The sequence below is a fragment of the Dendropsophus ebraccatus genome, chromosome 3 (genome assembly GCF_027789765.1).
Source record: "Dendropsophus ebraccatus isolate aDenEbr1 chromosome 3, aDenEbr1.pat, whole genome shotgun sequence".
In the NCBI taxonomy this organism is placed as follows: Eukaryota; Metazoa; Chordata; class Amphibia; order Anura; family Hylidae; genus Dendropsophus; species Dendropsophus ebraccatus.
In genome coordinates this window covers 166,122,205-166,128,107 of record NC_091456.1, presented here as the reverse complement: position 1 = coordinate 166,128,107, position 5,903 = coordinate 166,122,205, and the positions used below count along the sequence as shown (strand labels likewise).

At 43.2% G+C, this 5,903-nt stretch overlaps 1 long non-coding RNA gene across 1 annotated transcript; it reads right to left on the bottom strand.

Moving 5' to 3' along the window:
* Positions 1-2,068: 2,068 nt before the first annotated feature.
* LOC138787439 (uncharacterized) lies at positions 2,069-3,308 on the bottom strand. The gene is made up of 3 exons (XR_011362378.1): positions 3,276-3,308; positions 3,122-3,180; positions 2,069-2,907 (listed from the first exon to the last, which is right to left on the bottom strand). It is a non-coding gene; the product is annotated as an uncharacterized lncRNA (long non-coding RNA).
* Positions 3,309-5,903: the final 2,595 nt, after the last annotated feature.

Below are 5,903 nucleotides of genomic sequence, written 5' to 3'. Positions count from 1 at the left end.
AGTTATCTGTCCCTGGTCTTCTTTGTTCCTCAATTTTCCTTTTAAACTTCTACACCTTTTTGCAGAACGGGATCCACAGCTACTTCTAGCACATGATCACACACACCACTATCATGCAGCATTCATCATTCACAGATGCAATATTTAGAAGATAGCCTGTGCTGGGAAATGATGGATATGGTAAAAGCCTTCATCTTCCACTGGCTTCTTGCCCAAGGAGGGTAGTCATCTATCTCAGGTCTTCTTTGTTCTTCAAATTTTTTTTTCAGCTTCTGCATCTTCGTGGAGAAGAGAGTCCACAGCTACTTCTAGCACATGATCACACATATAAGCCACAACTATCATACAGCATACATCATTCATCATACATGTGCAATATCTGGAGGATAGCCTGTGATGAGAAATGATTAATATGGTAAGAGTCATCGTCTTTTGCTGGATTCTTGCCCAAGGAGGGTAGTCCTCTGTCCCAGGTCTTCTTTGTTTTTCAATTTTCTTTCCCATTTCTGCATCTTCTTACAGAGCAGAATCCACAGCTACCTCTAGCACATGATCACACACATAAGACACAACTATCATTCAGCATACATCATTCACATGTGCAATATATGGAAGATAGCCTGTGGTGAGAAATGATTGTTATGGTAAGAGTCATCGTCTTTCGCTAGATTATTGCACAAGGAGTGTAGTCATCTGTCCCAGGTCTTCTTTGTTCTTCGATTTTCTTTCCAGCTTCTGCATCTTCTTGTAGAACAGAATCCACAGCTACCTCTAGCACATGATCACACACATAATACACAACTATTATACAGCATACATCATTCATATGTGCAATATTTAGAAGATAGTCTGTGGTGAAAAACGATGAATATGACAAACGTCGTCATCTTCTGCTGGCTTCTTGCCCAAAGAGGGTAGTCATCTGTGCCAGGTCTTGTTTGTTCTTCGATTTTCTTTCTGGTTTCTGCATCTTCTAAGAGATCGTAATCCACAGCTACTTCTAGCACATAATAACACACATAAGCCACAACTAATATACAGCATACATCATTCATATGCGCAATACTTGGAAGATAGCCTGTGGTGAGAAATGATGGATATGGTAAGAGTCTTCATCTTCATATGGCTTCTTGCCCAAGGAGGGGCGTCATCTGTCCCAGGTCTTCTTTGTTCTTCGATTTTCTTTCCAGCTTCTGCATCTTCTTGTAGAACAAAGTCCACATCTACTTCTAGCACATGATCACACACACAAGACACAACTATCATACAGCATACATCATTCACATGTGCAATATTTAGAAGATAGTCTGTGGTAATGATCGGTATGGTAAGAGTCTTTGTACTTCACTGGCTTCTTGTCTTGGCCAAGGAGGGTAGTCTTCTGTCCCAGGTCTTCTGTGTTCTTAAATTTTCTTTCCAGCTTCAGCATCGTCTTGGAGAATGGAAGCCACAGCTACTTCTAGCACATGATCACACACATAAGCCACAACTATCATACAGCATACATCATTCACATGCGCAATACTTGGAAGATAGCCTGTGGTGGGAAATGATAGGTATAGTAAGAGTCTTCCTATTTCGCTGGCTTCTTGACCAAGGAGGGTAGTCATCTGGCCCAGGTCTTCTTTATTCTTCCATTTTCTTTCCAGCTGCTGCCACTTCTCGCAAAGTAGAATCCAAAGCTACTTCTAGCACATGATCACACATAAGCCACAACTTATATACAGCATACATCATTCACATGTGCAATATTTGGAAGATAGTCTGTGGTGAGTAATGATCGGTATGGTAACAGTCTTTGTACTTCACTGGCTTCTCATCTTGCCCAGGAGGGTAGTCATCTGTCCCAGGTCTTCTTTGTACTATTATTTTCTTTTTGGCTTCTGGATCTTCTTGCAAAACGGAATCCACAGCTACCTCTAGCACATGATCACACACATAAAACACAACTATCATACAGCGTACATCATTCACATGTGCAATATTTAGAAGATAGCCTGTGGTTGGAAATGAAAGGTATGGTAAGAGTCTTAAACTTCCACTGGCTTCTTGCCCAAGGAGTGTAGTCATCTGTCCCAGGTCTTCTTTGTTTTTCGATTTTCTTTCCGGCTTCTGCATCTTCTTGCAGAGTGGAATCCACAGCTACCTCTAGCACATGATCACACACATAATACACAACTATTATACAGCATACATTATTCACATGTGCAATATTTAGAAGATAGTCTGTGTTGAAAAACGATGGATATGACAAACGTCGTCATCTTCCGCTGGCTTCTTGCCCAAGGAGGGTAGTCATCTGTCCCAGGTCTTCTGTGTTCTTCGATTTTCTTTCCAGCTTCTGCCTCTTCTTGGAGAATGAAATCCACAGCTACTTCTAGCACATGATCACACACATATAAGACACATCTATCATACAGCATAGATCATTCATATGTGCAATATTTAGAAGATAGTCTGTGGTAATGATCGGTATGGTAAGAGTCTGTGTACTTCACTGGCTTCTTGTCTTGCCCAAGGAGGGTAGTCATCTGACCCAGGTCTTCTTTAACTTGCCCCAAGACTTTAATTAGATTTTTATTCTTGCTAATATAGTGTTTTACGAATACTAACCCTAGATCGTGTGCCAGGTTTAGATGTGCTCTTCTGTCTTCTTTTTTCCAAATGATGTCATGATCAGGATTTTTATTTTTTACACTTCCCAACAAATTTTGCAAAAATCACACTATGGCTACTCCAGCACATGGCCACAGATAATATATCATCTATCCTCTCATAAAAACATTAATACATACATAGGACAACCAGTGATAAGAGCAGAATTGCCCAATCCCTCCTCTAGTAATGTTAGATAGACGTCACCTGTAGTCTTCGCCTCAGGATCATTCTCTCTCCAATTTTTGGCATCTTAAAAAAAAAAGAAGAAACATTTGGGGAATGTATCAAGCCTGTCTGACAGAACATCTGCCGCCCCCATAGCAGCCAATCAGGGCCCAGCTTTTAATTTTATACCATTGTTATTTCCAGCAACCATTATCATGGAAAGTCTGGTTTATGTCAGTGACTTATACATGTGTGTGTATAAGAAGAAATGTTATAATGGATGTGTCCATAACCATACCTGGTATAATCTCAGTAAAGTCATATACAGTCAGTGCGCAGAGCCATAGCGTTTCATCCCTTTAATAGAAAATAACATATTATATATATTATCCCCCATCCTCCATTGTCTTCATCACTCCCCCCCACCACATAGTCGGCATAGATAGACCCACCTGTATGGTGGTTCAGTGGTCTTCATCCTGTGGACGTCGTTCCAATCATGTCCCAGGTGGAGTCGTCTTTGTAGCAGGAGATGGAGGACGCTACTTTGATGAATATTTCTCTGGTGGCAGCAAGCTGTGTATGAGATCTGTGTATCTGATCCATCGACATGTTGTTATGACAACCAGAGACATGGTGACATCCAGAGACATGGTGACATCACTTTGTTTGTCCTACTACTGTGGCAGCCAATCAGGTTAGTTCTTATAGATTTGACAATTGAAGCAAGGATCTGATTGGTTGCTAGGGTCAATGACTATGGCAGCCAATCAGATTAGTGCTTATAGGTTTGACAATTAAAGCAATGACCGATTGGTTGTTATAGTCTCTTTTCTGTCTGTCTGTTACCATATAATGTCCTATGGAGGGGAGGGGTCCTGGGCAATGCAATGTAAATAGAAACAATGATGAACTAATGGTATATTAGTGGCAGTGTATCTTGCTGTGTGCGGCCTAGTACAATGTGGTGACTGAGGACGCATTATGTAACAGGGGAGACGTCTCACTACTGGGGAGATCACTAAGGGTAGTTGAGAAAAAAAAGTTTCAAATCAACTGGTGTCAGAAAGTGATTTGTAATTTACTTCTATAAAAAAAAAAAATCTCAAGTCTTCCAGTACTTAATAGCTGCTGTATATCCTGCAGAAAGTGGGATTCTTTTCAGTATGGAGAGCAAGATAGGTTTTCTATAGGGATTTGCTACTGCTCTGGACAGTTCCTGACATGGACAGAGGTGGCAGCAGAGAGCACTGTGTCAGACTGGAAAGAATACACCACTTCCTGCAGGACATACAGCAGCTGATAAGTACTGGTAGAGTTGAGAATGAATAGAGACGTGGGTCATGTGCCATACCCACAGTTCAGATCAAAATAAAGGAGCCAGGGGCCGATATGGAGATTGCCAGGGGGTACAGAGGTTGGACCCCTACGATCTCTTACTTGTCCATGCGCAGATGCAGGACATATGATGACGTCACCATGATGCCTGCGTCGGGAAGCAATTCATTCGCTTCTAGGCCGCAGGCTTAAAACTTCCTGCTGCCATGAAGAATATAATATGGGCAATCCAGACGGCCATCCAGACAACCCATGTTATAATCTGCTGCAGGCCAGCTTAAGAGAATCAATTGATTTCCTCAACAGGCCCAAAATCCTGGCACTGCAGACCAGAGTTTAACATGCCTCCACTAGAGGGAGCCGCGTGCATGGAACTTACACTGCTTCCATAGAATTCAATAAAAAAAAAAAACAGTGTATAGTGTAATGTAGTGATAGCAGATTTGAAAAATATTCTCTTAAGTGACTTAGTAAAAAGTTTTATGGAGAGTGAGACTCCTTAAAGGGGTACTCCAGCGAAAAGATTTTTCTTTCAAATCAACTGGTGTCAGAAAGTTATATAGATTTGTAAATTACTTCTATGTAAAAATATCCAGTCTTCCAGTACTAATCAGCTGCTGTACATCCTGCAGGAAATGGTGTATTCTCTCTAGTCTGACACAGTGCTCTCTGCTGCCACCTCTGTCCATGTCAAGAACTGTCCAGAGCAGCAGAAACTCCCCATAGAAAACCTCTCCTGCTCTGGACAGTTCCTGACATGGACCGAGGTGACAGCAGAGAGCACTATGTCAGACTGGGAAAAATACACTACTTGCTGCGGGACATACAGCAGCTGAAAAGTACTGGATATTTTTTTAGTAGAAGTAAATTACAAATCTATATAACTTCTGAAACAACTTGATTTAAAAGAAAAATTATTTCGCTGGATTTCCCCTTTAAGTTCTTAAAGGGAACCAATCACCCAGAAAATCAATGTAAAGACAAGGATATGTGCTGATAGATCACCCAGCACACTTCCCAAATATGCCCCTGTAAACTCTGTGCCCCCCTCAATTAGACAGTAATCTTACTTTGTTCAGGTCACGCGCTGTATGTAAATTTTTGCTAAGTAGTCCTGGTGGGCGTATGTAGTCCTGGTGGGCGTATGTAGTCACGGTCCGGGGGCGTATCTAGTCACGGTCCGGGGGCGTATGTAGTCACGGTCCGGGGCTGTAATCACGCCCAGAGGGGCGTGATTCGGAGGCTTGCGGTCCAGTGACGTCATCCGGCGGCTTGCGTTCCGCGTCGCGGCCGCGCTGACGTGTTCGGGAACCCGCGCATGCGCAGTACGTCAGCGTCGTCTCCCGCCGTACTGCGCATGCGCGGGTTCCCGAACACGTCAGCGCGGCCGCGACGCGGAACGCAAGCCGCCGGATGACGTCACTGGACCGCAAGCCTCCGAATCACGCCCCTCTGGGCGTGATTACAGCCCCGGACCGTGACTACATACGCCCCCGGACCGTGACTAGATACGCCCCCGGACCGTGACTACATACGCCCACCAGGACTACATACGCCCACCAGGACTACTTAGCAAAAATTTACATACAGCGCGTGACCTGAACAAAGTAAGATTACTGTCTAATTGAGGGGGGCACAGAGGTTACAGGGGCATATTTGGGAAGTGTGCTGGGTGATCTATCAGCACATATCCTTGTCTTTACATTGATTTTCTGGGTGATTGGTTCCCTTTAAATTTACCT